Source organism: Bos indicus, chromosome 4, assembly GCF_029378745.1.
Source record: "Bos indicus isolate NIAB-ARS_2022 breed Sahiwal x Tharparkar chromosome 4, NIAB-ARS_B.indTharparkar_mat_pri_1.0, whole genome shotgun sequence".
In the NCBI taxonomy this organism is placed as follows: domain Eukaryota; kingdom Metazoa; phylum Chordata; class Mammalia; order Artiodactyla; family Bovidae; genus Bos; species Bos indicus.
Genome location: NC_091763.1, coordinates 60,831,534 through 60,839,503, shown reverse-complemented (window position 1 = coordinate 60,839,503; position 7,970 = coordinate 60,831,534).

Genomic DNA, 7,970 nt, shown 5'->3' with positions numbered 1-7,970 from the left:
TTTTGTTGCTGCGCTTGGACTCTGACTGCGCAGCGGGAGCTACTCTCCAGGTACAGTGCACAAGCTTCTCATTGCAGTGGCTTCTCTTGTTGCAGCGCATGGGTTCATTAGTTGTGGCTCCCAGGCTCTAGAGCACAGGGTCAATAGTTGTGGTGCACGGGCTTAGTTGCTTCAAGGCATGTGGGATCTTCCCACATCAGGAATCAGATCTGTGTTTCCTGAATTGGCAGGCAGATGCTTTACCACTGAACCATCAGGGAAGCCCTTCATTTCCTCTTTGACTTCAGTGTCACTTAGCTGTGTTTTTTCAGTTTCCAAGTAGAATTTTAAAAAGTCATTTGCTATTAATTTGCTGTTTTTTTGCAATCATGAAAAATTGACTAATATAATGTTTCTTTGGACCTATTGAGATTTGTTTTGTGGCCCTAGATGCCAGTTTTTATAAATAAACTATGAATAGTATTATGTGCTATTCATGATAGATAGAATGGTAAATAGATAGACAGTAGAGGTCCAAGCTTATAAATTATATTAACTTTTTATATCTTTAGTAATTTTCTCTATTACTCCAAATTCTAAGCCAGGTATACTAAAATTTCCTATTAGACACATTTTTGCCAATTTTTCCTCCTAATATAATTGTGATGTTTTAATGCTAGTCATTGATTGAATAGATTCAATCATTATTCATGAATATTTTATCTTTATTGGAAATGTTATTCAAAAATATGAAGAAACTCCTTTGTTTCTTTTAGCTATTGTTTCTCTTTATTTCAACTTTATTTGGTATTATTATTGCCATCCGTATATGCTTTTTTGGTCCAGTGTGTTTTTATCCAAGTCATTATTTTTAACTTTTCTTAATTTTAGTTGAATCTCTGGAAAATCCCATATACTTCAATTTTTTAATTTAAATCTGATTTTTTCCCTGTTTTTAAAACTTCTATTAAATATGCATTGGAAGGACTGTTGCTGAACTCCAATACTTTGGCTACCTGATACAAAGAGCCGATTTGTTGGAAAAGACCCTGATGCTGGGAAAGACTGAGGCAAAAGAAGTAGCGGGCAGCAGAGGATGAGATGGTTAGATAGCATCACTGATTCAATGGATATGAATTTGAGCAAACTCTGGGAAATAGTGGAGGACAGAGGAGCCTGGCATGCTACAGTTCATGGGGTCACAAAGAGTCAGATATCACTTAGTGACTGAACAACAACAATAAGTAATTTAATATATTCATGTTCATTTTAATAATTAATTTCTATCACCTTGATTTTGTCATCTTATTTTGTACTTTAAAACATTTTTCCTCATTTTCCATTTTTTTTTCTTTTTCTACTCTTTCTTTTTTTTCACAATGGTCAAACTTCCCTAATTTTTTTTCTTTAAAAACTGAAATTTGTAACTTCAGTCTACCAGTGACAGTCTTTAAACTGAAAAAAATGTATTTCCCAATTAATATCAAGAATAAAACAATGTATCTTTTGGATACCTGTATAAGCTGTGGGAGATAAATACCCTCACACTTTCTTCTTTCTTCCTCCCTTCTTGTCTACCATCTGTCCTTAATTTTGCCAATAGACAGTGGAATTTCCATCCAGATTAATAATGATAATTTTTTAAATGTTATGAACATTAAATTTAAAGATCTATTCTTTTTTAAAATTGAAGTATAGTTGACTTACAATATTGTGTTAGTGTCCGGTGGATAGCAAAGTGATTCATTTATATATATATATTTTTTTTCAGATTCTTTTCTATTATAGTTTATTACAAGATATTGAATATTATTTCCTGTGTTATATAGTAAATCCTTGTTTTCCTGTTGTCTGTATAGTAATTTGTATTTGTTAATCCCAAACTTCTAATCTATCCCTTCCCTCTTTGGTAAACATGTTTTTTTTCCTATGCCTGTGTGTCTGTTTCTGTTTTGTATATTGATTCATTTGCATAATTTTTCAGATTCCATGTATAAGCGGTATCATATATTTGTCTTTCTCTGACTTCCTTCATTAAGTATAATATTCTCTAGGTCCAATCATGCTTTAAAGAATTATTCTTGAAGTTTGCATTAAGTTCCACTCCAAGCTAGTATTAATTATTTAATTCAAAATTTTACTTCTTTTATTGCTCATCACCATTAATTTCTTATCCAACCTCCAGACTCAATTTCTTGGCTTGGAGAATTTGTGCATCAGTACTTCAAGTAATTTTTATTAAGGAAAATACATGGATTCTATCCTTCTTAGTTCTCGCATGTATGAGACTCTTTTCTGATGTTCTTGTGCGTGTTAAATATCACTTCACTGGATGAAAAACCCATAGGTCACAATATTTCCCTCTCACATGCTCTGGTTATTTTCCTCTGACTTCTGGCATTTGAGATTTTTAAAGAAGTCTGGTGCCAACTGAAATATTTTTGTATTTGAACTACCACCTATTCTCAAGCCCTGGGTGCCTATAAGACTTCTCTTTTTTTATTCAAGCTTAAAAATTCTACTATATAAACATGCATTTCTTTTGCCTGATATTAAAAACATTTTTTGTGCTGAATCTCATCTTTATCTCATCTTCTTATAAATTCACCTGTCATATTTAAATAAAAATATTTAACATGAATTTATTTAACATAAATTCACCTATGGTATCCCATCTTCCAAGGGAAACTTCTATTGTATGTTTAAAAAGAACACACAATAGACTTACGTTTAATATTTAATAATGCAAATAGCAAACTAAATCATCTCATTGATAAAAGTTAAAGCGAGTCAAATAAAATGAAAACTGCCCCTAACATTTCCCCAACTTACTTCCCTTCCCCAAATTAAAAAGACATACCTATGTTTCTGTATCTTTTTCTGTGAATTTACCCTCTTATCAAAATGTATGGCTTTCCGCACTATTATTTGCATGGAAAATTTCTATTCATAGTGTTTTGCATCTTGCTCTTTTCAGTCAACAACAGGTAGTGGAGGTCTTTCCACACCAGCTTAGATCAGGTTTCCTGGGAAACAGAAGCTGAGAGGAAATCTGTGTGTAGGAGGCTGATTAGCTGCTGCTCTTGAGAATAACACCTGGGGGAGAGTAAAGGGAGCATGACTGACCAGAAGAAGGTCAACTGCAACGCAGCCACAACAAAGCTCACAGCCATCTTGTGTGGGGCTATGGAGACCCACGTGCATGGGAAATTTGATGTGAACTGCTCCTGAAGGGGCCATGACTTGTACAGGTTATCTCCCCCTTGGCCAAGGACTGTTCCTGGGGAGGGACTTGGCTTTGAGACATTACCAGGAAACCCTCTGGGCAGCTGAGGAAACAGACAAAGCATTACAGCACCCACTGCACACACCAATACTTACAGATCTAATACCACTGAATTCGTGTATGATAACTTTAGAAGTAAGTAGATCATCTGAAAAAGAATACTCTGTTTCAGTGGCTGGTCACTGTGATAGTAGATCAGATGGCAAACACTAAGATATCACTGATACAATAAAAATATTTAACATGAATATTTTCAGACACCAAAAGCTAGAGAGAAAAAAACAATAACCCTCATTAACCAGCACCTGGATTCAAAAATTATCAATATACTGCAGCATTTTCTTTCTTTATTTTTATTGTTATTGTTGTAAGATTTAAAAATAGTCCCACCTAATATCCAGCATAGTGACTGTGATTAATAATACTATATTGTATACTTGAGAGTTGCTAAGAGAACAGACCTTAAAACCAATCACTCCCCCCAAAATGGTAATTATGTATGAGAATAGAGATGTTAATTAACCTTATTGTGGTCATCATTTCATAATATCATTTTATACACCTTAGACTTATGTATACTATATTCATAATATAAAATCTTAATAAAGTTGGAAAAAAATTTTAAATAAAAACTATTCCAGTCATCATGTTGTTTTATCCCTGAACACAAAGTCTAAAATAAGATTAACATTTCCTTAGCTAAAACCACCATGCCACAATTACATCTAATAAAACTAAAAAAAATTCCTTAGTATCATACAATATCCAATTTCCTATCAAGATTCTCAGAATTTTTTAAAAGTCCTTTTGCCATTGGTCTGCTCAAACAAGGATCCCAACAGGGTCTGTGCACACCATTTGTTGGTCTTTTCGCCTAAGTCTCTTCTAGTCTAAGCAGCCCTTTCTCTCCTGGCTTGTTTTATGCTGGGCAGTTGTCTTCTAAAATGTCCTGCACCTTTGTGGTATCAACTGACTTGTCCTTTCTCTCTACGCCTACATTTTCTACACATAGCTAACCTTTAAAATGTTCTATTAGATTCTGTTTCTCCTCTTTTTTGGCCAGAGTCCTTCAGAGGTGGTGGTGTGTGCTTCCCATGGCATCATATTTGGAGGCGCAGATTGCCCACAAGAACAGCTTCAAGTGATGCTAAGGTGACTGACTGTGTGGATCACAACAAACTGTGGAAGATTCTTAAAGAGATGGGAATATCAGGCCACCTCACCTGCTTCCTGAGAAACCTGAGTGCAAGTCAAGAAGCAACAGTTAGAACCGGATGTGGAACAAGGGACTGGTTCCAAATTGGGAAAGGAGTACGTCAAGGTTGTATATTGTCACCCAGCTTATTTAACTTATATATAGAGTACATCATACAAAATGCTGGGCTGGATGAAGCGCAAGCTGGAATCAAGATTTGCAAGAGAAATATCAATAACCTCAGATACACAGATGATACCACCCTTAAGGCAGAAACCTTAAGGAACTAAAGAGCCTCTCGATAAAGGTGAAAGAGGAGAGTGAAAAGCCTGGCTTAAAACTCAACATTCAAAAAAGTAAGATCGTGGCATCTGGTCCCATCAATTCATGGCAAATAGATGGGGAAACAGTGACAGACTTTATTTATTTGGGCTCCAAAATCACTGCAGATGATGACTGCAACCATGAAAGTAAAAGACGTTTGTTCCTTGGAAGAAAAGTTATGACCAACTTAGATGACATATTAAAAAGCAGAGGCATTACTTTGCTGACAAAGGTCCATATAGTCAAAGCTATGGTTTTTCCAATAGTCATGTATGGATGTGAGAGTTGGCCCATAAAGAAGGCTAAGCGCCAAAGAATTGATGCTTCTGAACTGTGGTGTTGGAGAAGGCTTTTGAGTGTCCCTTGGACAGCAAGGAGATCAAACCAGTCAATCCAAAAGGAAATCAATCCTGAATATTCATTGGAAGGACTGATCCTGAAACTCCAATATTTTGGCCACCTGTTGTGAAGAGCTGACTCATTAGAAAAGACCCTGATGCTGGGAAAGATTGAAGGCAGGAGGAGAAGGGGATGACAAAGGATAAGATTGTTGGATGGCATCACCAGCTCAATGCAGATGAGTTAGAGCAAGCTCCAGAAGATGGTGAAGGACAGGGAGGCCTGGTGTGTTACCGTCCATAGGGTCACAAAGAGTTGGACATGACTGAGAGACTGAACAACAAATGTGATCACTGGCACTGTTAGTCTTCAATTCAGCCTGAGTACTCCCTTTATAAAGTTCCAAGCAACCTTTGCTCTTGTGAAGCCATATTGTCTAAATCAGTCCATGCATTTAAAATCCACTAACCAAGTTTCTCGTATCCAATTAATATATTCTCTCGTCATCTTGATCCTCTTTCAATGGGACAACATTCTCTTGCATCTTGTCAAGATACTGAAAATACATCCTTTCAAACATTCATTTGTATGTGGCTGTTTTCAGTTTGTCGTGTATTTTCCTTAATTTCTCATATAAAACCCCTCTTATTTGAACTGCTGAAACTTCTCAAATATCTGGCGATTTTTCTTTAGCAAGAGATGTCTCTCTTTCTGAAGTATGGATAATTGTTGTGATTTCAGTCCCTGCAAAAAGAGACAGGCATTTCAAAGGTGGTAGGAGGAAGGGCTACGGTCTCGAGGTGAATGAACCACACTCCTGGTGGTTCCACATGCTAGGGGGCTGAGGTCTGCCACTGCTCCTGAACCCCAGGGAGTCCCCTTGCATGGGGGGCTCTTCTCTGTTGAGATTGTGGGTGCTAGGGGCTCTGAGCTTGTCCTCTCCACCTTCTAGACTCTTTCTTAGTTTTTTAACCTTTGTCATGGAAATTAGGGAGGAATGGAAGTTAAACATGGGGTCTCCCATAGACCACATCAAATTTATCAGCTTAAACAAGGAACCATTATTTATCAATATTTATACAAAGTAGATCAGTGAGCCATAACTTTTGCTTAAAGGCTATGCAATGCTACAGTTGGAACATGTACCAAAACAGTATAAATAACTCCTGTGTATTGTAAGTTCCATTGCTAACTTAGCTGTTGAAGATTTTCTGTTAATGTATTTGCTTCCTCATCTTTCTCCCACGTATGGGCTTCTCAGGGCTGTTTCACAGTTCTTGGTCTTTTACAGCAAGATGAACTTTTACTGTGGAATAGAGATGTTCATTATTTCCCTTACCCACTTTAATTCCCCATTAAACTCCAAAGTGTATAATGGTTTTTACTTTTTCTCTCTGTAGAGTGGAGCATTGCCTACAGCTTGTCTCTCTAGAGACGCTCCTGTTTTTTTCCTCTGCTGTTTCTAAATAGTCTTCAATACGGTGATGTATGATGTCTATCTCCTACTGCTCCTAATTTGGGTTCTCATTTCATCTAAATAATTGATATAATCTGTCAATAAGAAAATCCAGACCTATATATCTATCTAAGATTCTGGTACTATCTATCTATTTTATTATTTTGAAAATATTCATGAAAATAAAACATAGATGCCAGTAGTTAAGTACCATCCATCCATTACTGTGCCATGGGCTGAGAAACTTTTTACGCTGGGTCTTGCTTTCTAAGGGATTAACCCTAAGCTATTCCATTCAATCTCAGGCCAGCAACATCTTTACTTTTTCAGGAAGTCCCACCATGATATTACTGCCTGATATAAATATGGTTGGTGGACTCACAAATCAGGGAATCATGGGACTTACTTGCTCTTTTCCCATACAAAGGTCAGGATTACAGAAACCTCCAAGAGGTAGACCTCTTCAAGGGAAACTTTAAAAAAAAAATCATAGAAAGTGAGCATGAGAAGTGGAAATAAATTGGAATTGTAGTGCGGTTTCTTCCTCAAAGTTCAGTCATGCTGAGTCTCAGTTTCTTCATCTATGGAGTAAAGAAAATGATATCACCCAGCACAGGTACAACATGTGTACCTGCTTGTTCAGTCATGTCTGACTCTTTGTGACCCCATGGACTATAACCCGCCAGGCTCCTCTGTCCATAGGATTCTCCAGGCAAGAATACTGGAGCCGGTAGCCATTTCCTTCTTCTGGGGATCTTCCTGACCCTGTATTGAAACTCTGTCTCCTGCATTGTCAGGCAGATGCTTCACCACTGAGCCACGTGGGAAGCATAGGCCAGAGAAGAGTCTCAGCTAAGTATCTGCCCAAATCCCCATCCTTCAGTCGTTCTCAGTTTTGTATCTTGTGCAAATAATTTACTGGAATCTGCCTTACTACTTTTCACTGTGAAATTATATATATAAAAAAACCTGTCTTTATGAGCACTTTTAATGTGTGTCTGGTTCTGCTCTAAGCACTACACCTGTGTTGCTTACATTTATCCTCCCCACAATCCTAAGAAATTGGGGTGCCATTATTACCCCTGTGGAAATAAATGAAGACCAACCAAATGAAAACAAACCTTTAGCGCTTGCTGTAGGAAGGGAGTTGGCCCCCGTCACTTGCACCTGGCAGAGACTCTGGGCAGTCAGGGGAGTGGGAAAGCTATAAAAAGGGACAGGCTTCATGTCTGCTCTGATTAGAGGCTGTTGGCATGGAGATGCAGGAGGTAGGTTAACTAGAAGTGGGGCATCTTTTGTGATTTGTTTGAGGAGTATATTCAGCTTTCTCAGGTTGGCTGTGACTTGAAAGGAAGGACAAAAGTCTAGGGAAGCTGGCAGCCTTGGCCATA